The sequence below is a fragment of the Equus quagga genome, chromosome 5 (assembly GCF_021613505.1).
Source record: "Equus quagga isolate Etosha38 chromosome 5, UCLA_HA_Equagga_1.0, whole genome shotgun sequence".
Lineage (NCBI taxonomy): Eukaryota > Metazoa > Chordata > Mammalia > Perissodactyla > Equidae > Equus > Equus quagga.
This window is the reverse complement of record NC_060271.1, coordinates 79925213-79947336: the sequence shown is the minus strand read 5'-3', so window position 1 is coordinate 79947336 and position 22124 is coordinate 79925213.

The window sequence follows — 22124 nt, the reverse complement described above, 5'->3', positions numbered from 1 at the left end:
GCGTGGGCAACCGAGAGGGCGGGTGCCCCTCGCCCAGGGCGCATGCGCAGGGAAGTAGGCTCTGGGCGAAAGCCCTCGTCTCCGTAAGTTTGCGACCAGCAGGGGGCAGCACGAGGCCGCTTCCCTGGAGGCGGCCAGCACGCTAGCGGCGTCGCTGCAGGAGCGCGGGCTGCCCCCGGACTGAGGGCAGCGGGAGAAGGAGAGAGGGCGTCCAGCCTCCGGGTAGTTAGCGGAAAGACGGGGACGGGGCATTAGTGCGCATGCCTGGCGCACGTCCTGCGGTCCCTGACACCCAGGACAGCGTAGTTACATGCTCAGTCCATGGGCGTTACGGTACGGCAAGGGGTGGAGGAAACAAGCTTTGCCCTGAGACTTAAAGAATTTCAGTCTCACCTTTACCGTGTCACTTTGGGCAAGTTATCTAACCTGTCTGAGCCTTGGCTTCCCCTCTGTTAAATGAGGGTAGTAGAGCCCATCTCATTGAGTCATTATGGAGCTCATAGGCACACAAGTAAATGCTTAATAAGTGTTAGTCCTTATCAGCACTTTTCTTTATATATATATTTGTTGTTGTTGCGGTAACATTGGTTTATAACATTATATAAATTTCAGGTGAACATCATTATATTTCGATTCCTGTGTAGATTACATCATGCTCACCACCCAAAGGCTAATTATAATCCATCACCACATACATGTGCCTAACCACACTTTTCACGCTCTGCCCCTCCACCCCCTACTTCCCTTCTGGTACCAGCAATCCAGTCTCTGTCTCTATATGATTTTTTGTTGTTGTTTTTATCCTCTACTTATGAGTGAGATCATACGATACTTGACCTTCTCCCTCTGACTTATTTCACTTAGCATAATACCCTCAAGGTCCATCCACGTTGGCAAATGGCCAGGTTTCATCGTTTCTTATGGCTGAGTAGTATTCTATTGTGTATATATACTATACCTTCTTTATCCATTTGTCCCTTAAAATGGGCACTTAGGTTGCTTCCAAGTCTTGGCTATTGTGAATAAAGCTGCGATGAACATAGGGGTGCATATATCTTTACACGTTCATGTTTTCATGTTCTTTGGATAAATACCCAGCAGTGGAATAGCTGGATCATATGGTAGATCTATTCTTAATTTGTTGAGGAATCTCCATACTGTTTTCCATAGTGGCTGCACCAGTTTGCACTCCCACTGGCAGTGTATGAGAGTTCCCTTCCCTCCACATCCTCTCCAACACTTGTTTTTTCCTGTCTTGTTCATTATAGCCATTCTGATTGGAGTGAGGTGATACCTCATTGTAGTTTTGATTTGCATTTCCCTGATAGTTAATGATGTTGAACATCTTTTCATGTGCCTGTTGGCCATCCGTATATCTTCTTTGGAGAAATCTCTGTTCAGATCTTTTGCCCATTTTTTAATTGGGTTGTTGGTTTTTTTGTTGTTGAGACATATGAGTTCTTTGTATATTTTGGATATTAACCCCTTATCTGGTATATGGTTTGCAAATATCTTCTCCCAATTGTTAGATTGTCTTTTCGTTTTATTGATAGTTTCCTTTGCTGTGCAGAAGCTTTTTAGTTTGATGTAGTCCCATTTGTTTATTTTTTCTATTGTTTCCTTTGCCCAGTCAGACATGGTACTTGAAAATATTCAGCACTTTTCTTATTGCATCATAATTGCCTGTCTGTGCATGTCTCTCTTCCGCCCGCCCCACCCTGACCCACCTCAGGGGCTCACATTATGAGCTCCCCTGCGTAGACAACTCAGAGTCAGTCATCTTGGCATTACCAGGGCCCAACACCAGCCCTGATAAAAATAACTGTCAGGAAGCCAGTGAGAAGCCAAAGAGCTGAGTTGGGATGAGGTTATGGGGATTCCACGCAGAGCCTCACAGAGTCCCCACTCAGATCTCAGTCCAAATCAGACACTCAGACCCTCAGATGCCAGCCCCGTGGAGCCCAAAGGCTTTGCTCTGTCCGGGCAGCCTGGCCTTCCTGCTGTGTGAAGGATGCACTGTCCTCTCCCACAGCCCCTGTGGTCCATCTAGCTCACCTTGGGTGTTTAGTCCCCCTAAGAGTGCTCTGCCTGTGCCTGGGTCTCCACCCACTTCTGTCTCCAGCTCTGCCTAACTCTGCCTGTGCTGGGAGGTGTCAGTGAGGCTGTGGACCCTGAAGGAGGAAGAGGGAACACCATCTCTTTATAGCTCCTTCATCAAATGCCAGATGTTGGTATATATGATTAGCCCTCCTCAACTCTCTTCCAAAGAAAGCTGGTTGGAAGCTCAGCCCAGTTGCTTCACCTGCAGCCTGTGGAAATTCTACTATTTTGATCACTGTATGGTCCCACTCAAGCCCAGCCCAAAGAGGCATGGGGCGGGGGGGGGGGGGGGGGGGATCTCCCCAGAGAGCCTGGGCTGCCCTCCCTGACGGACTGCTGGGGAGGGAAACATGTCCTCTTCAGGAAGAGACGGCTGGTGAGAGAGAGGTCCTGGGGCCCCTCCCCTGGACAGTTCCATGTGGCTGGCCTGAGGCCAGGGAAACTTGGGCACTGCCTTCTCCTTCATGCCTCAGAGGCAGTCCACCTCTGACCCATGCAGCACCTCTGTGAAAATTAGCTCAGGCTCGTTTTCAGTTCCTATGTACCCTCTGGGCCGGGTGACCTTTATAGTGCACAGACTGCCCAACTGTACATGGCAGAAAACTGCATCCTGCCATGCTTCATGGAGAGTGGAAACTCAGACTGTGTATAAGTCAGTGATTAGGCAGATGTCCACTTGTCCACCTCCACACTCTGGGGCCATGGGGGGAGGGGGTAGAGGGGAAGGAAGTCACTGTTTGTATGAGAACATAACACATCTTACTCCCACAACTCCCTGTGGCTTTCTTCAGAGCCTCTGACTCTAGACCTGATGGAGTCTACAGGGCAGTTTCAAGAAGCTTGTGGCCGCCTCCCCTGCTGTCTGGCACATCCTGGCCAAGATGGTTGACTAGTCCCCTGTGCTCAGCTCTGTCTCCTGGAGACCTTCCTCACCACCTAACTCCACCTTCAACACCTCTTTATATTTCTAAAACCAGGAACGCTTCTCAGCCACACCTTCTTTCTCCCCAAACTCTTGTCCCTGACTAAGTCCCCAGTGTCCACTACAGACTTGAGGACACTGGTACGTGTGACTAAACCCACTGTCTTCAAACATGCACACTAACTTAAAGACACCACTTCTAGGAATTTATCTAAAGAAATTCTGCCATGGTGCAAAGATGTGTGTTCAAGGGCGGTGATGGGAGTGTTTGTTTGTGGTTGTAAAAACCCTACAAGCGCCCAGATGCCCGTTAATAGGAAAATGCTTAATTCTTTTTGGGTCACCCAAGCTGTGGACTTCCATGCAGCTGACAAAAAGATTTTCAAAACATTTGAAATGAAGGGAGAAAGTTGGAGAACAATATGAACAGTCGAATCCATTTAGGTTTTAAGAAAATAGAGGATTAACACGTGGCTAAATGCATAGGAACAGACCTGGGAAAGCCAAAAGGCCAACAAGCACCTGGGAGATGCTCAAGATCATTGGCAATTGAGACATGAAAATTAAATAACAGAATATCCCTTGATGATGAGTAGACTGGCAAAAACTAGAGAGTGGGAAATACCAAGGGGCAAAGGGGACATGTGGATGCAGAAACTCATGTGCCTTGCCGGTGAGTGTGGACTGGAGCAGCCATTCTGGACAGCGAGCTGGCAGTGTTTAAGCAAGTTAGACATTTTCCTGCCATGTGACCCAGAAATGCCACTCCTGCGTGTGGATCCCAAAGGTATTTCCCATAGGTGCTTGAGGAAACTTGTACAAGAACATTCGTTGTGGCATTATTTCAGGTGGCAGAGGCGTTGGAGGCACCTAGGTATCTTTCCGTGGAAGAACAGACAAGAAAACAAGATAGCCGCACACTGTGGAGTGCTACACAGCAGTGGGACCAACAGATTCGATGTGCATGGAGCAAGAAGGGTGGATCTTTAAAAGCATAAGGTTGCTCTTTCTTCCTGAAAATTCCACCCAAAAGCAATTATGTGGGGCCCAGAAAGGCAAGTGTCTGCACAAGGGAGGCTATGTGCCACAGTGACCTGGTGTGGGTGTTGGGATCCAAGTAGGGAGATCTAGTGTCTCAGGACCGGGTGTCACATCCCCACAGGGTGAGAAGGGCCCCTGCATTTGGGCCAGGGGGTGAGTGGAGGCAAGGCAGCAACAGGAAACTGGTTAGACACGTGGGGGATTGATCAAATAGACAGAGTGAGGATGATAGGAGCCAGGTGTCTCACTGTCAGGGAAGGGAGCTACGAATACAGAAAAGAGGAAAACTAGAAAGAGTCCTGTGATGTTGGATTGGAATTGGAGCTATTGGTGTGAATTTATGGGTCTCAATAAATGTAAACATAAATGTGTTATAAGTACATACATATGTTCCCTGGCTCTGTCTGCTGCCAGGGTCTTGTAGCTGTGACCCCCAACAGCAATGGCCATAGCTACGACCCAGATCTTGGCTTCTAAATAACATTATCCACTAAAAGAATCAGAACTCCTTGGGAAAAATGGCTGATTCAAGGGCTAGAGGATGGAAAAGTACAAGGTGAAATTAAAGCATCTTGTGCCAGAAAGTATGGAAATGCTCAAAGAATGAGAGGGACAAGTCAAAAGGAAGCAGAACATTTTGACAAATTGTACCAAGACAATTCAATGGAGAAAGAATAGTCTTTTCAACAAATGGTGCTGGAGTAACTGGATAGCCACAAGCAAAATAATGATGTTGGACCCTCCCCTCACACCATATACAAAAATTAATTCAAAATGAATCAAAGATCTAAATGTAAGAACTAAAATTCACCTCTTAGAAGAAAACATGGGCCTAAATGATCATGACCTTTGATTTAGCAATGGTTTTTTAGATATAATACCAAAAGTATAAGCAACAAAAGAAAAAATAGGTAAAATGGACTTCTTCAAAAGTAAACACTTCTCGGGGCCAGCCCCATGACTGAGGGGTTAAGTTCGCCCGCTCCACCTCGGCAGCCCAGGGTTTTGCCAGTTCGAATCCTGGGTGTGGACATGGCACCGCTTGTCAGGCCACGTTGAGGCGGCGTCCCACATGCCACAACTAGAAGGACCTGCAACTAAGATATACAACTATGTACCAGGGGGATTTGGGAAGATAAAGCAGGGGGAAAAAACATAAACACTTCTGTGCTTCAAAGGACACTATTAGCAAAGCAAAAAGACAACCCAAAGAATGGGAGAAAACATTTTCAAATTATATATCTGTTAAGGGACTTATATTTAGAGTATACGACCAACTCTTACAACTCAATAATATAAAGACAAATAACCCAATTTAAAAAATGAGCAAAGGATCTGAATAGACATTTCTCCAAAGATATATACATGGCCAATAAGCACATGAAAAAAATAGCATCATTAGTCATCAGGGAAATGCAAATCAAAACCACAGTGAGAAACCATTACACACCTACTAGGATGGCTATAATCAAAAAGACAGGTAGTAAGTGGACGAGGATATGGAGAAATTGGACCCCTCATACTTTACTGGTGGGAATGTAAAATGGTGCAGCCACTTTGGAAAGCAGTGTGGCAGTTCCTCAGAAAGTTAAACAAGAGTTAGCTGTTTGACCCAGCAATTCCACTCCCAGGTATATACCCAAGAAAAATGAAAACATATACCCACACAAAAACTTTTACAAGAACATTCATGACAGCACTATTCATGATAGCCAAAAAGTGGAGGCAACCATAATGTCCATCAACTGATGCATGGATAAACAAAATGTGGTATGTCCTTACAATGGAATGCTTTTCAGCATTAAAAAGGAATGATGTGCACATGCTACAACATGGCTAACCCTTGAAAACACTATGCTAAATGAAAGAAGCCAGTCACAAAAGACCATACATGTCATACAATTCCATTTATATGAAGTGTCCAGAATAGGCAGAACTATAGAGACAGAAAGTGAACTAATAGTTGCCTAGGGCCTGGGGACATGAGAGGATGGAGAGTAGAGAGCTAATGGGTACGAGGTTTCTTTTCAAAGTGATGAAAATGTTCTAAAATTGATTATAGGGATGGTTGCACAACTCTGTCTATATAATAAAAGCCATTGAATTCACTTTAAATAAGTGAATGTGTGGTATGTGAATTATATCTCAATAAGGTTGTTACAAAAAAACAAGGACAGAGGCCAGCTTGAAGGGGCTTCACTGACTATATTTGGAACAACTTGAAAATTAAGTAAATAATGATAGTAACAAGTTATAATCCATTGAATACAATAGGAATCCATTGTATTTATTGATATAAACCATGCATAGAGAATTTGATGAGTAGCCGGATATATACAGACTCAAAGTTCCTCCCTGAAAAATACTTATTAAGTACCAAGGGAAAAATAATAGCTTTACAGGGAGAAACTTAGCAGACACCACCTTACGCAAATGATCAAAGTTAACATCACCAGTAATGGGATAAATCAAAATCATGCCCCACCTGATAGGATGCTGAGAAGAACTCAGCATCACTTCAGTGATGTTCCTGCCAAAGATGCATAATCTGAATTGAATCACAAGGAAATATCAGACAAACCCACAGTGACAGGCATGCTACATAATAATGGGCCATGGAAGTCAAGACAAGACTGGAACTGTTACAGACTGAAGGAGACTAAAGAGACGATGACAAGCAAATGCAATGCATAATCTAGACTGGATCCCTTCGCTATAAGGATATTGTCAGGACAATTGGCAAAACTGAATGAGGTCTAAGTAGTTGACGGTGATATTGTTAATTTTATGATTTTGATGATTATATTGTGATTATGAGGGAAAATGTCCTTGTTTTTTGGAAATACAAAGTAAAGCATATGTCAGCAATTTATGCTCAAATGGATCTGGGGCAGGATAAGTTCTTTATACTTGACAACTTTTGCATGAGTTTTAGATTGTTTAAAATAAAACAATAAACCATAATGTATATAAAATTGCTGGCCTGTGTTCTTCAAAAATATCTATGTTACAAAAGGCAAAGAAAAGTTGATGGACTGTTTCCAGCTAAAGGAGACTAACAAGAACTTGAAAACTAAATGCAATGAGTGATACTGAATTAGATCCTGGACCAGAAAAAAATAATAATATTAAGAACATTTTGGGGACAATGGGCAAATTTTGAAGAAGATCTGAAGATTACATAATAGCATTGTATCAATATTAAATTTCCTAATTTTGATTATTGCACTGTCACATGTAGGTGAAGGTCTTCCTTCTTAGGAAACACCCACTGAAGTATTTAGGAACAAGGGTGCATGGCGTCTGCCACTTATTCTCAAATACTTCAATAACAATAATTTTATAAATATATAGGGAAAGAGAAAACAAATGCACCTAAGAAATGAGTATACTGGAGTTCTTTGTACTATTCTTGAAACTTTTCCATAAATTTGAAATTATTTAACAATGAAGGTTTTTTAAAATAATGTGAAAAAAAGAAATATAAAACCCAATGCACATGAATGAAAAACACGCACAAAACAACGCATATTTTGTGAGAACATATAATAACAAAAACATACACAGTAACCACAACCCAGTTATTCCCTACTGGGCCAGGAGAAGACAATGGGCATGCGCTGGCTAAAAAGAGTAAATAAAACAATTTTTTTAAAGACTGGCAGCCTAGAAGAATAACCACCAAATTTCTCACCTCACACTTCTGAGGAATGGGGTGGGACAGGAGTGGAGGCAAACACGAAGAGGGGAAACATCAGCCAAACCCACACTGTCGCATGTTTTATCTTTATATTTTAGCATAGCTTGAATTGTTTTATGATATAAAATATGTTCACATATTATTCACGTAATTTTTAAATAGAGGAAAAATGGTGGAACATCCATATAATGTTATCTAGACAGCTATTAAATGTGAGATAGAGCTACATCCCTTGATATGTAAGAACATCATGGCCTACTGTTAAATTTATTTTTAATTCAATTTGTAGAGTAGCAGAGACAGTATGAATCATTGTTGCAAAAAACAGTTTGTATATGCAACACTGTAACTATCAGTCACCCTACTCTGGAGAAAGAATTAAAGAGACTTCTATAGCTTCAGTCCGATTGTTTTACAGTGAGTTTGCACTAACTTATGATTTTTAATTAACCATATAACGCATGAACATATTCTCAAGAAAAAAATCAATAGTATATGTATTGCTTTTAAGATACACATTACTGTGGGAAAGAGAAAGAATTTTCTTAAAGGACAATTGGCATTTTTAAGTAAGGAAAGATAAGCTCCTTTTCAACCAAACACAATTTGAAAAAATAATGATTATGTAACTATGCTTCTATCAATATAGCAACCGTTTAAAATAGTGCAAACGCCCAGTGGTGATGTCGTCGGTTTCCGATTTCCCAGGAGAGGATGATCAGACTCTCACCTTCCCTGACTTTCCCACCCACTCTTGACACTCTTGCAAAGTATAAGCCACTCCGTGCATCTCCAAACCCACAAAGCTCTGGGGCTGCCCTGCCTGTGCACGCGAATGTCCCTTTGTCCCTCCCTCAGTTTCCACCTGACAAACTCCTGCCTGAGGCTGTTGGAGCGCCACCTCCACTGGGAAATCCCACCTGACTTTCTCGAGGCTGGGGAGGGAACCCCTGTCCTCCTCTCCCCCGACCCCCACCCCGCCACTCCACCCCATCATCCCCACACCCGCCTCCCATCCCAGCCATGCTCCCATTGCCTCGTGGTTCCTCTCCCTAGAGGGCTCACACTTCGGGCAGTAACTCTTGCCCGGGGGAGGCTCAGGGTGCGGAAAAAGTGCCTTAAGGCCTGACCCCTAGCACCACGCCTGGCCCTAATGACTGGAAAATACGTGCCCGTGCAAATTGCTTTGAAAAGCACTTTGGCAATATATTAAGAACAATGAAAATGTCCAAATCTTGTTGACCCAGGAATGATCCTGAAAAAATAGTCCTCCCCAAAGGAGAAAACCGTATCTTTGAAGATTTCTTTTGAGCATTATTTTAAGGCTGAAAAACTGGACACTCCGGAATATCTAACAATCGAATGATTAAGTAAATTACACAGTAACAGAGTATTTCTCGGGCGTTGAAGAGGACTTATGAGAACTACGGCACGTGGCAAACATTTAGGCGAGGACTCGAGTAGAAATGTCTGAATACTAAACTGCATATTCACCATGACTAAATGATGTAACTTAAGTATGCGGTGAAAAAAAGACTGAGGGTTTTGGTTTTGTTTTTTAAAGAAAGAGGGTGATGAATTCAGGTTTGGCCACTGGGATTTTTTCCTTCTTTAATTCTATCATTGTTGTTCTAACCGTACGAACAGTGTGTAGAGGTTGGAAGCGGCGTTAAGAGGTCTCAACACAGTCTATACGACTTAAAACCGAGAGAGGTATTTTTCAGACAGAGGAGTGCATTTCTAACGGAAGGATTCTGGCACCTTGACTGGCCCGTGGAGGCCGGGGCCTGGGAATGGGATTCCCAGCGTCTTTCGGAACAAAGCCACAGCCACCGAGTGCACCTGGACGAACCGGGGGGACAGGCGCCCCGCGCCCGCTGCCCACCGCTCTGCAGCCGCGACCCGAGTCCGGTGGGGTGGAGCGGAATGAGGGGGGCTCCTTCAGCGATCGGTCCCTTTAGACTGGCTTCCCCTTTAGCAACCCGCACGTCCCCACCAAGACCAGCTGGCGCGCTGACCAAAACGAAGGATGGAGAAAAATTGGGGAAAAGGCAGATCGCTCTAGCGGAGAGGCGCCAGCGCTCGGTTCGGGTCGCGGCCTCCCCATTTCCGGCCCCGCCCCTCCCCACTCTCCCGCCCCGGAGCCCCGAGCCCGGCTCTTGCGCCCGGGCTCCGGGAACCCAGCTTTCGCGGCTTCTCTCCGCTTCTCGCCGGCCTCCTTCTCCCCTCCCTCTTTCCCTTTCTGCCTTCTCCACGCACACAGTCGTCCCCCCATCACCACGACCTCCAGCACCGCCTTCACCACCATCACCCCAAAGATTTGCAAACTTTGCCCCTGCAGAGTGGACTCTTCCGAGGGTTCTCCACAGAAAATTGGCAGCACCCAGTCCAGAGATGAAGACACACGCCTGAGCATCCCGGCTCCATCTCTCCAGGCGGCGCCGGCCTCGCCCGTGGGGAAGGGAAGGCGAAAGCCCGAGTCTGGGGAAGGGCGAGGCAGGTCCCTGGGGAAGGAACGACGGAGCGGGCGCGGGGACACTGGAGATGGCGACGGGGCGGAGCCAACTCCACCCTGTGACCCTGAACGCTATCCGTCTATCCGCCCGTCTGTTTATTGGGGTTTTGGGATCGTCTACCAAGGCCAGGATTTCAGAGCGGAGCGCCCACTTCGCATCCCGCAGTATCCCCAAAAGTTTGTTCTCCAGGAGTATCCAGGAGTGAGAGAGAGAACGAACTCAAGTAACACGTGAATGCATTCTTACTCTCCTAAAAACATGCAGTCAGGGCCTCAGAGAATGACATACGCTCACTCCCCCAACTCACTTGTTTCGGGAAAAGCTGTCTCGCTCAGTTGTTCTTCCGGCTCTCCCTCCATACTCTACGGGTCTCACAGAAGTGCGGAGCGTGGGTCGTGATTATTCTTACACAAACGGTGCGACACTCCGAGACTGTTCCTCAGCAGAGGCCGCAGGTGTCTGCCCCAGGAAGGGAGAGAGACCAGCTCCCGGCGAGAAATGCCTTTGCACAGTTCGATGCAGTTTGTTGAACTATTTGCCTAAGAGACGTTCTACTTTCCCAGAAAAAAAAAAAAAAAAAGATGTTAATGATGAAAAGGACATGGGATTAAAGTCTTTTTTAAAAGTAGGTAAACAACCCGGTTCGGCAGACATGCGCGCGCGCAATCGGAGCTTGGATACATTTGCGTTTTATTCGCTGAAATTGCCTCGGACTCGTCTCCGGGCTCACCTCGCCACCCCTGCCCCCCATTGCCCGTGGCCGAGGCCCAGAATCCGCGACGTCTTCGTCCTGCGGCCTCCAGAGGACACGGCCTTCCCTGGAGAGCCGGCCCAGCCCCTCCGCGCGCTCGGAACTCGGGCTTCCCGGTCCAGCCTCCCCGCGATCGCCGCGCCCCCGCCGCCCTTCCCGCGCCCAGCCCGGAGCCCGCCACTACCGAGGACCTTGACCTCGCGCGGACCTCGTCGCCTCGTTTAGCTCTCCCTGACCTGCTTTTGAACCCGCTAATCCTGTCCCGAACTCTCGCCCCGCAGCCATGCCTCGCCCCAGCCCCGGCGCTCTAATTCCCGCTGACCCCGCCGCCCCTCGCGGCTCGCCGGGCTTTGAACGGCGGCGAGGGCTCCGGGCCTCCGAGTGCGTTGCGATCTGATGCGCGGGCTGGGACCGCCCGGCATCGCCCCTGCCCGCGCTCACACGCCCTCGGACCCAAACAGTCTCGTGTTGCAAACATTCTTTCCTTCTCTTGCTTTGGCTGGTTTCCCCTTAGTTTAACTCGTTTCTTTAAGAAACCTATCAGACCCACAAAGATCAAAATGTTGGGTAACACGCTAAGCTGGCGACGCTGTGGGGAAGCCGGCACCTTCACACGGAGCTGGAGAATCATGAGGGCGCAGAAAGGGTAAGCCGGAGGCGGGCTGTCCGGAGCGAGCGCCAGGCGCGGGCCAAGGCGGAAAAGGCAGGACCGAGAACGGAGGCCAGCGTGACTTCACTCCTATTTTTAAGGGGGGAGGGTGTGGATACATGTCTGAGATGGGGCAAGAACTTGTAGTTTCTAGGGATGGGGCTGAGGGTCTGGAGAAGAGACCCCCACTTTTCATTTTATAATCCTTTGTGCTGTTTAGAATTTTTTCCCTCAGATGAATGTTTTCCTTTTTTAAAAAAACTGGATTTTTAAAAACTGCTTAAAAGTTAATGGAATTAGTGCACTCCATACGCACTTACCAACAAAACCCCCGCCACACACACACCCCCAAGGTGTGGGTCTGCTTGTTTGTTTGGGGTTTTTGTCTGTATGTTTGTCTTGTTTCCTCTGCCAACTGAACACGAGGCAATGTGTTTCCCTTCTTGGCCCTTCGTTTATTACAAGGCCTCTGAGGCTGTGCAAAAGAGTCTCTTTAAGGGGAACTATTTTCAGAGGCAGTATTCTAGCCAGGAAAACAAATCTGTGCTTAGTTGCCAGCTGGCAGGTACATCTCTGAACCACCAGGCGGAGTGGTCCCAAAGGATCAACTTCAGAGGTCCCCTGCCTTGACTCCCCGTTGGGTCGGACTGTCCCAGGGAAGGTTAACAGTCTCCAGCCAGTACGCTGCCCTACCACTGGATTTAGGTCTGTTTGGTTCACAACTGTCCCCCAGTACCTGGCAGCACGTTGGGCATATAGTAGTAGCTCAATAAATACTTGTTGAATGAAGGCTATTCCAAAGAGTGTACAGCAGCTCCTGGAGAATCATTCCCAGAAGACATAAATTCCTGACGACATCTGGGGTGCGAGGACAGTCTCTCTAAGTGGTAATTTCAAGCGGACCTTGGCTAGATCAGGGCATTCCAGGCATTCCGACAGAGGCCCAACAATCACCCAACACCAGCTGCCAGGCACCTCCTCATCCTTCCGTTTCAAAAGTCCCTTGCCAGCGTCAGGAGACGGAGAATTCTCCCAGGCCCTCTGCACCCTCGTCCCTGGGTAACTCCCTTTACTACACAGCCAGCGCCAGGCCTGGCGGTGGAGAACCCTCAGGCCCTACTATCTGGACCCACCTCACCCCGAGAGCAGGGAAGCCTCAGCCATGAGGTAGGGGAGTCCGCAGAGCCAGGGTCACCGCAGAAAGCATGCCAGACGTGGCCTCCTTGACTTCCCTTCGCCGAGCTCAGCCTGGAACCTGCCTGCGGGTGACACTGATCGCAAACGATCGCTTCTTGGGGCAACAAGCCCCAAGACTCGCGCGTTCCCCTGCCCTGGGGACTTGGGAGGAGGGTGGTTGGTGACCTTGAATGTACAGTGTTGCGGTGGGTGCGGCCAAGACAAAAAGGGGCCGTGTCTTTATGGTAAGTCGCATGAAGTCGGGGAGGGAAGACCAGCAGCTGCCCTCGAGGCAAGCATCGAAACAAAATGGCTTTTGAAACCTATTCCAACAACGTTGAAAAGGGTTTCACTAGATTCGTCTGAATTGTGACACCTCAGACAGTCAAAAGGTTTCAAAGGATGTAGAAGCCACCGGCGCAGCCCAGGGGGTCACTCCTGCTCTCTCCCAGGGGAGCCTCGGGGGAAATGCCTGGGAAGGGTGGAAGGGGGTCAGGACACTGCCCGCCGCCGTGCCCCTGCCTACGGGCCGCCCGACTTGGGTCCTTGGATACTTCTCGGGCTCGCGTGGCTGTCCCTCCCTCGCATATCCCTGAGTCGTTCTTCCCAGGACCTGGGGAAAGGCCGCCGGGCTGCCGGGGGTCCCCGACTGAGAAGGGGAGAATCTGGCTTGCGCTGCGGCGCTATAAACACGAGAAGCTTGGCGGTGTCCCCGCCAGGGCCCTGAGTTGGATGCCTCGAGTCGGGGTTCCAGTCGCTGAGCGGGGCCTCGGCTCGCGTCTTCTCTGGGCTCAACGTCTTTCGAGAAAAGCGAGGTTGGGCGGGACCAGCCGGAGATGTGCTCTCCCGCGGCTGGAGATTTATTTCTCCCGCTCGCCCACCCAGACTGCACCGAGGCAGCTGGGGTTGAGGGCCCTGAAGCTGGGCTCGCAATTCACAGACACACAACCTTTCCCTGTCCCCATGGGTGCGGCTAACCTCGTCATTCCTTCATCCACCGGGCGGGAGGAGGATGGGGGGGGGGGGGCCAACTAGTACCGCCTGTGTGCTCTGGCTCTAAGCCTTAAAGGATAAAAGCTTACGTTTTCTTTCCTCTGACACCCACCAAGTGCCAGGTACTAGATAAAATGGCAACGTGGATTAACTTACTCCTCATAGCAACTCTATTAATTTGGTACTAATATTATCTCCATTTAGCAGATGGAGACACTGAGGCATAGAGAGATCAAGCACCCCATTAGCAACTAGTTAGTGGTGGAGGGAGGATTCTAACCCAACCTACTCCAGAGTCAAGGCTCTGAATCTTTACTCCAAAGCCTGTAATTCCGGGGCTGGCCCCGTGGCCAAGTTCGCGTGCTCTGCTGCAGACAGCCCAGCGTTTCGTTGGTTTGAATCCTGGGCACGGACATGGCCCTGCTCATCAAACCACGCTGAGGCGGTGTCCCATATGCCACAACTAGAAGGACCCACAACGAAGAATATACAACTATGTACTAGGGGGCTTTGGGAAGAAAAAGGAAAAAAATAAAATCTTTAAAAAAAAAAAAAAAGCCTGTAATTCCTACAAGCCTCCCAGTCTAGCCCTCCCCTCCTCATTGGACAGAAGTGGAAAGGAGGCTTCCGGAAGGTGACCGATTAGCTGGGGACACACAGCCAGTGGTTGGCCTGTCGCTGAGCCTCACCAGGCTCCTCCAGCTGCTCCTAGAAAACTTCCTCCTTCTGGCTGAGCTGCCAGGAGGGATCCCCGAGCCCAGGGCACACCCACACTCTCACACAGTTAAGGCAGAACCAATGCAAATGCCTATCAATGAGGAATGGATACGCAAATGTAGTAGAACCATACAATGGAGTGTCATTCGGGCATAAAAAGGAGTGAAGTTCTGATAGATGCTACAACACGAATGAATCTTGAAACATTATGCTCAGTGAAAGGACCTAGACACAAAGGCCACATATTCTATGATTCTATTTATATGAAATATTCAGAATCGGCAAATCTATGGAAACAGAAAGTAGACTGGTGGTTGCTTAGGGCTGAAGGGGGACAGGAAGTTGGGGGTGATAGCTAAAGGGTACAGGTTTCTTTTTGAGGTGATGAAAATGTCCTAAAACTTACTGTGGTGGTGGTTGCACTATATCTGTGCATGTACTAAATATTTAATATATGTGCGAAAATACTAAAAGCCATTGAGTTGCGCACTGTAAATGTGTGAACTGTATGTAAATTATATCTCAATAAAACTGTTACCAGAACAGCAAAAGCAAAACAAAACATACGTTGTTCTGGCCGGTGAGGCCAATGCCAGCCACAGTAAATGCAGATTCTGCTCTTCGAGAGCCTGCGTCCTCGAAGTCCAGGTTTCTTTCTGTCTCTGCAGAGGCCACCACTCCCTGCAAGGGCCCCGTGTCCCTAAATCTGAAAGCCGCCACCCCAGCTGCTGTGCCAGAGCCACCGAGCAGCAGAATCCACCCCGTGAGTGAGTTTGGGAGGGAGCCTAGTTCTCAGAGTGAAGTGAGAGGGAGGGGAGAGATTTTCGCCTTGGCATGACCTCAGGATCTGGCGCCTAGTTTTGAATCCACACAAACCAGCTGTATGAATTTGGTCTCAGTTTCCTCCTCTGCAGAATGGGGCAATCAAGTCCACCCTATGGGTGGTCATGACCATTTCATGGTAGCAGAGCCTAGCACAGCTCTGGGCACTTAGCCATGTAGCCCTGCTAGAAAACAAATCAAAGGCCGACCAATTTAGCGGATGATCCAGGTAAAAGCAAAATGTAATAGGAGTGAACAGATTCTGTTTGTTAAGAAAGCAGGGAATATTTTAGAAGATTTTCTCAAGTCTCTGGCTTCTCTTCGTTGGTTTAAACTCCGCACCTGGATGGGATGGTAATTTCCAAAGAAAGACTAATAAAGAGGGTGCTCCTGCACCAGTGGGGAGAAGGCTGCTGGAGAAGAAGGGAAATCAGGGTGTGAGCAGGGGGGCAGGAGAGAAGATAGAGGGAAACTCCTGAGGTCTGAGGGGCCAGGTGGGGAGGACAGCACAGGGAAGGGATGGCCCAGAGGAGAGAGGAAGGCCAGAGAATCAGAAGAAGAAAAGGCCAGGATGAGGTGGCAAAATCCTCCGAGCTGGGGAGGGAGGAAGGAAGATTTGCAGAGAACTACCCAGGAAGAGGAGTGAAGCGGAGAAAGCTTTGGAGGGACTGTCTGGAGGAAAGCAGATGGGAAGACAAGATCACCAGATGGGGAGTCCCCAAGCCTCCATCTAGAGCCTGGGGACACCCATTCCCACAGTGGCTGCTGACTCCACCCCCGTTCCTGCTTGGCCAGCCACCTCCCCCCTCACCCTTGGGGAGCCTTTCCTCAAGAGAATCCTGAGTCCTATGGGTGGGGAGCTTTTTGGATCAAGTTGGATACCTGTGGCTTGGGTCTGGTTGGGTGCTAGCCAGGCCTATTCACTCTCTCTGACCCCCCTACCCCCCAAACTGCCCCTACCTTCCAGACCCTACCACTACTGGCTTTCCCCCTCCCCCATCCCACCCCCCTACACCCCAGCCCACCCCACCACACCCCACCCTACCCCAAGTCCTGGCCAAAATAACTGTTTCTCATTCCATGAGTCTACTTACTGACCACCTCCAGACCTTGCTCCTGCCTTTCATCTGGCAATGCCCTCTTCCCCTACTCTTGGCCCAATTCAGGGGTTCCCAACCAGGCTTCACCTGGAAGCCTTTGAAATATGAGGAGCCTGCTGGGAACCCCATTTGAAACCATTTGGTCTGCAGTCCAGCACTAATAATTGTTTCTAAGTTCTCCAGGTGATGCTGTGTGGCAGGTGTTGAGAACTCCTTTGCCTCCTCTCTTAAGCTTTCTTGGCCCTGGTCCAGGACCAAAGTCAAGGCAGGAGCTGATACCCACTGGGTGGTATGTACCTGGAGGATCTCATCAGACCTGGCCTGCTGGCAACAGTCCCTCCAGTCTGGCCCTCTTTACAAACTGGCCTAGACCCACAGCCTCCTATGGGCAGCCCTCCCCAACAGGCCCCGAGACTCAGGCTCAGGAAAGGCACCAGCGGGTTTGTATCAGACCTGGCACTGGCAGCAGATTTTGATGACCCTAGAGCTCCAACAGCCCAAGTGGAAGAGGAGACAAAGCCAAGCAGGAGGCTGTTGTCTTGGAGGGCCCAAGCTTCGCCTAGGAGACAGCTTAAGGAGTCCAGGCTCACACCCCAGGACCCCGGACTGGTGTGGCACCCTGGGGTGGCAGCTGAGGCTACCCATCCTGCAGCCTAGAGCACACAAGTGAACTGGAGGCAACTGGGTGTCCATAGGCCATGGCCAGAGAGGGTAAATGCCAGGCAGTAGGACAGGCAGCCGCCGAGGTGGTGCAGCAGCTGTGGCCTTCCCCATCTCATCCTGCACTAGGCCAGCCCAGCCCAGCTCTTCCCAGAGGGGTGACCTCCACCCTCAGAGTGGGCACCACTAAGGCCCCAAGAGTCCTATTCCCAGCAGAATCCTCAGCATTCAACACCAGCATTGAGCACAGTCAGGCCTCCGTCATTTTGTGTTGCCTGAAATGAGGCAGTGACTGCAGTGACTGAGCCCGCAGGCAGCTGGCATCTAGGAGGGGCCTGAACCCTGGGGTGGGAGGAGGCTCCCTCTGCCCCAGCACCTCTCCTGCCCTCCCAAGGAACCACCTCACTCACTGTTAACACTGCCCTCCTTGGGTTCCAGCACCGCTACTCTTCTCAGAAAAAAGTACATTTTATTGTGTTTTACAAAAATAATAATGCTCATTGTAAAAAAGGCCCCAACAGCATCCTATCTCCTTTTAAAATGCCAACCCCTCCCCACCAGCAAGTGGGACAGTGGGTCCCTCCCTTATGCACCAGTGCAGAGATCTGGCTCCCAGGCACATAGGAGTGGGGCGCAGGCGGGGTCAGAGAGGGAAGGGAGGCACCGATTGTTTTTGCCAGCTGGGGCTTGTGCTTCCCAGCTGAGTCTGCAAGGAGTGTCCTTCTCTGTTCACCCCCATCCCTGGCACCCCTAAGCTGCAGGGGAGCCCCCTATCTCAGCAGTGATGTCTGGGGGCCCAGTGAGTGCCACACAGGATCTCCCAGGGACCTTTTGATGGGGTCCTGAAACCAGCAAAAAGAAAGGTGGACAGGAGACCAGACAGAAAGGGGGTGAGGCAGGGCAGAGAAACCCAGACCTCCTGAGCCTCTAAGCCCCCAGGAATGGGCTGGGGAGATACACAGGCGTGGAGGGGAGCAGGGTGGTAGAGACAGAGAGGCCAAGGGGGATGACAAGAAAGAAGCAGAATTCAGCCAGAGAAGGCACCTCAGCAAAGGGAAGAGGCAGCAGAAGGAGTGGGGCTGAGCTGATGCCAGGGGCCCAGGCCGGAAGAGCTAGCCTGGTGTGCCTGCCAGAGCACCCTAGGGATACGGAAGAAGGAATAACAGCCAGACACAGGACCAGGTCTCTGAAGTTCCAGGTTCTGAGCACCAGAAGAGGATGCTGAAGGCTCCCACCAGAGCAGCAGGACCACTGGCAGTGGAAGGCTGGAGGGCTTGGCTATGAGGTCCAAGTAGCACCTGCTGGAACCCAGGCTCCGACTCCCACCCAATCAAGCACACAACTTGGCTCCTCTAGAACCCAGGACAGGAGGCACATTTCCAATCCTAGAGGGCACATTTCCAATCCCAGAGGGCCCACTGGCAGGCGTGAGAGGATGCTATTTACCCACAGGCAGGCAGGGACCCAGCTCTCAGAAGCATTGAGGCTCAGGAAGTCAGTATGACCCACTGAACATGGAAAAGATGGGTGGGAAGAGACTAGTGGGTCCCTGGAGAAAGACTAGATCAGGCCCAAACCCCCAAAAAGCAGCAGGAATTGGAGGGTGGTGGATGGTGCTGAGCAAAGTGAGGCTGGAGGGAGGATAGCCTCTTTCCCCAACTCAAGCCGATCCTTGGAGAAGTCCTTTGGAGACCTAGTCCTAAAGAGCATGTGAGTGGAGCTGGGGTTGGTAGTGCCCCTTCATGATGTGCCCTCTTCCCACTACGCCCCCTCCCCCACTGTGAGTGGAGGACTTGCACCACGGGAGGGGGTGGGGGGGCAGAGAACTTGTGGACTCCAGCCCAGAACACAGCAGCTCCCTGTGACCAGACCCACTCGCCCTGCAAAGCTGAAGTCCACTAACTCCCTGGGATGGGTGGAGGCCTGCATGGACACTGATGGGGGGATGGAGCTGGGCCTCAGGCAGCGACCCCACAGGATCCAGATCAGCACCTGGGGTTTGTCTACACTGGAGTCCTGGCAGGTTTAGAGCCACTGAGAAAGCAGTTTAGGCCATCACCCTGCCTCCTATCGGCTAGCATCCCCCCTTCCCCAACCAACATCCCTCACTCCAGGCTCTTGAATCGCTTTACAAAAAGGGAGGGGGTTCAAGAAGCAGAGGACATTCTCCGGGTCCCTAGGATCTTGGCTGGGCTGAGATGACAATGAGAACGAGTGTGTAGACTGGCAGTGAGAGCAAGGCAGCAGGCATGGGACGCCAGTCCTCCGGACCAACGGCTGCGGGTGAGGAATCCCAAAACGTAGTGAATTCGCACCAGGCGGACTTAGGACGCTTGGAGAGCTGCGTCCAGCTTACCCTGGGCAGAAGGCCCCCCAGAGCCAAACACTGTCCTAACTATGCAAGCGCTCGTGCACACACACACAGACACAGCAAGGCCAACCGCCCCCCATCCCTGCCACATTGAGGTCCCTGGGTACAGGCACTCCCAGCCTTCCTAATCCAGCATACGCAGGAGGTATCCCGGCAGGATGCAGTTTCCCGAGAGGGAAGGACACGGATGGGAGCCCAGTGGCTCTGCACGACCCGCCTCCTGGGCGGGGAACAGGGCCGCCCTGGCAGCGTGCCCCAGGAGGAACTGAGGGGCTGGCGGCGGCCTGGGTTGAAGAGCCAGGACACAAGAGGCCGCCCAGGCGCCCGGATTGGCCTGGCCGGAGTCTCTCAGCGGGGCCAGAGCCCGGGCTTGGCGAGGAGATGCAGCGCCTTCTACTCGAAACACACACGCTCACTATGGGCGCCCTCCGCCTCAGCGCGCAGAAGCCCCGAGTTCCCTCCTCAGTCCGCACATCCCAGGCCTGCGGAGAAGAGAGAGCCGGGACTTCTGCGGGACGCCAAATCCCGGACCGCCAGGAGAATGCGAGGAAAGAAGAAAGGGCGCGGGAGAAAGAAGACTGGGAACGTCAAAGAGTTAACCTGGAGCTGGCCTGCAGCCCGCCTCGCGTGCTCCCTGCCCGCTCCTCCCGCAGCCGGGGAAAGGGAAGCGACCCCCACTTCCCAGGTCCTGGCTCCGAGGACGCTGCCAGAGGCCGCCCGCCTCTCCTGGCAGAACGGCCAGGCTCACCCGGGCGTGTGCGCGCACGCGGAAGCCCATCCCTGGACTTCAGAAGAGGACGCTGGACCGAGACCTGGGCTACTGGCATGGAAAGACATCATTCGTGAAACGAAAACTTAAAAGGGTGCAAACAAAACCTGGCTGGTTCAGTAGGTGCTGTTGCATTTTTCTTCGAACGGAAACCTGGGCCTCGCATGTGGCCGGAAGGTTTGGCCCGAGCGTTTGCTTTCTGCTAAATTTTTCTATACTAGACGCGTCTTACTTGAATAATAAAAAGTAAACTTGAGAGAGCCAGAGAGGGAAAAGACTGAGGTGCGGAGCGGAGATGACGGGCTGGAATCAGGCACTCAGCATCAGACTGGGCTGGGGCTCAGCAGCCCCTCCAGGGGCCAAGATCAGAAGGACCAAGCGCAGGGCTCATGTGGCACACGCGGTATGGGTCCGCTCGGTCACACACCTCAGGGCCTTTCTGTAGCTATAAACCAGCGCCCCAGGCGCCACCAACTCTGAGCACTCGGCTCTGGTCCGCGCTGCTCTCCCTCTGAACACCCTGCCCCACACCCTGGGTGCAAACCCACCGCTCCCCTCCCCCACCCAAATTACCTTGCGGCGGAGTTTCTTTCCTTCTTTCCTTCCCTCCTTTCCGTTAGCAGGCTTCCTCCTCTGCCCCCTTTACCCTCCCTTTTTCACCCCCGAGTCCCAACCCCTGCGCGGAGGCGCCATTAGTCACCCAATTAAATAATTGGTGTTCCTCCGCCCACCTCTCCTTCTGCTGGGGACATCTGAGATTGGACACATACACACACTCAACTGCTCACATGCACACTGGACACACACTAAGGTACTGACACACACGCACACTCATATACCCGACCACGCGCTCACCGGAGTCAATGGAGACGGCATCAGCAACATAGCCAGCCCTGCCACAGCCGCGTAAATCCTGCACCTCCACGGGCCCTGCCCCCACAGACACTCTCAGACCCTCTGACAGACTGAAGCACCCTTCTCACTCTAGCCTGAGGTTAAGAAAAGGGAAGCAAAGTTTTCAGTTATAGCGCTATTGGGGAGGGGTCAGCGGACCTCCCGCGGGCACACACACGTTTGCACACATGTCTTCCTGGGGTCTCTGAATCTTTCCTCCAAGCCCCTTTTTGAGTCAAAGGAAGGGAAATTCGGGCCCGGCCTCTCCTGGCGCTGTCAAAAGAGAAGCTAGACTCTGGCGAGTGCGGGCTCATCAGACAGTGTTGGGGACCTGGATGCCTCGGAGGGCTGAGCGCTATGCCCAAGGACTCCCACGGCTGAGCTCCACAGCCCAGCCTGGCTTCCAGCCGCGCTCACCTCTGCCCTTCACCTCTCGCCAGCCCAACGAAGGCGGGGGGAGATCCATAGTGGGAAGAGGGGGGCAAAAGGAAATGCCCACCTTCTATCCCTGTCTGGGGGTGCAGTCCCCTGGGTGAAGGTCTCAGAGCCGCAGGGAAACCGGACGTTGGCTGCCTTCCACAGTCTCGGCCTCACTCGACCCTCTGGGCTCCTGGACCCGGCTGTCTGCCTGCACGTCTGTTTTCTCTCCCCCGGCGAGCTTGGGTCACTCTGTCCATCCCCTTCCCTCACTCTTTCAGGCTCGTTTACCACATTCCTGGCCTTGCTCTCCCAGGAGCGCCGAGAGGGGCCTGTGGTCTGTGTTCAGGAGTGGAGGTGGAGGTATGAATCTGGGAGCTGGGGCCTGAGCCCCCGCCTCCAGTCCCCACTCGCCAAGCACCCGAGCAAGGCCAACCTCTTGTGTTCTGTTCGGTCTCGCCGGGGTCGCCTTTCTGCAGCACTTTGGTTATTGATCCCGAAGAAAGAGCTGGAGCGCGGAGGCTGC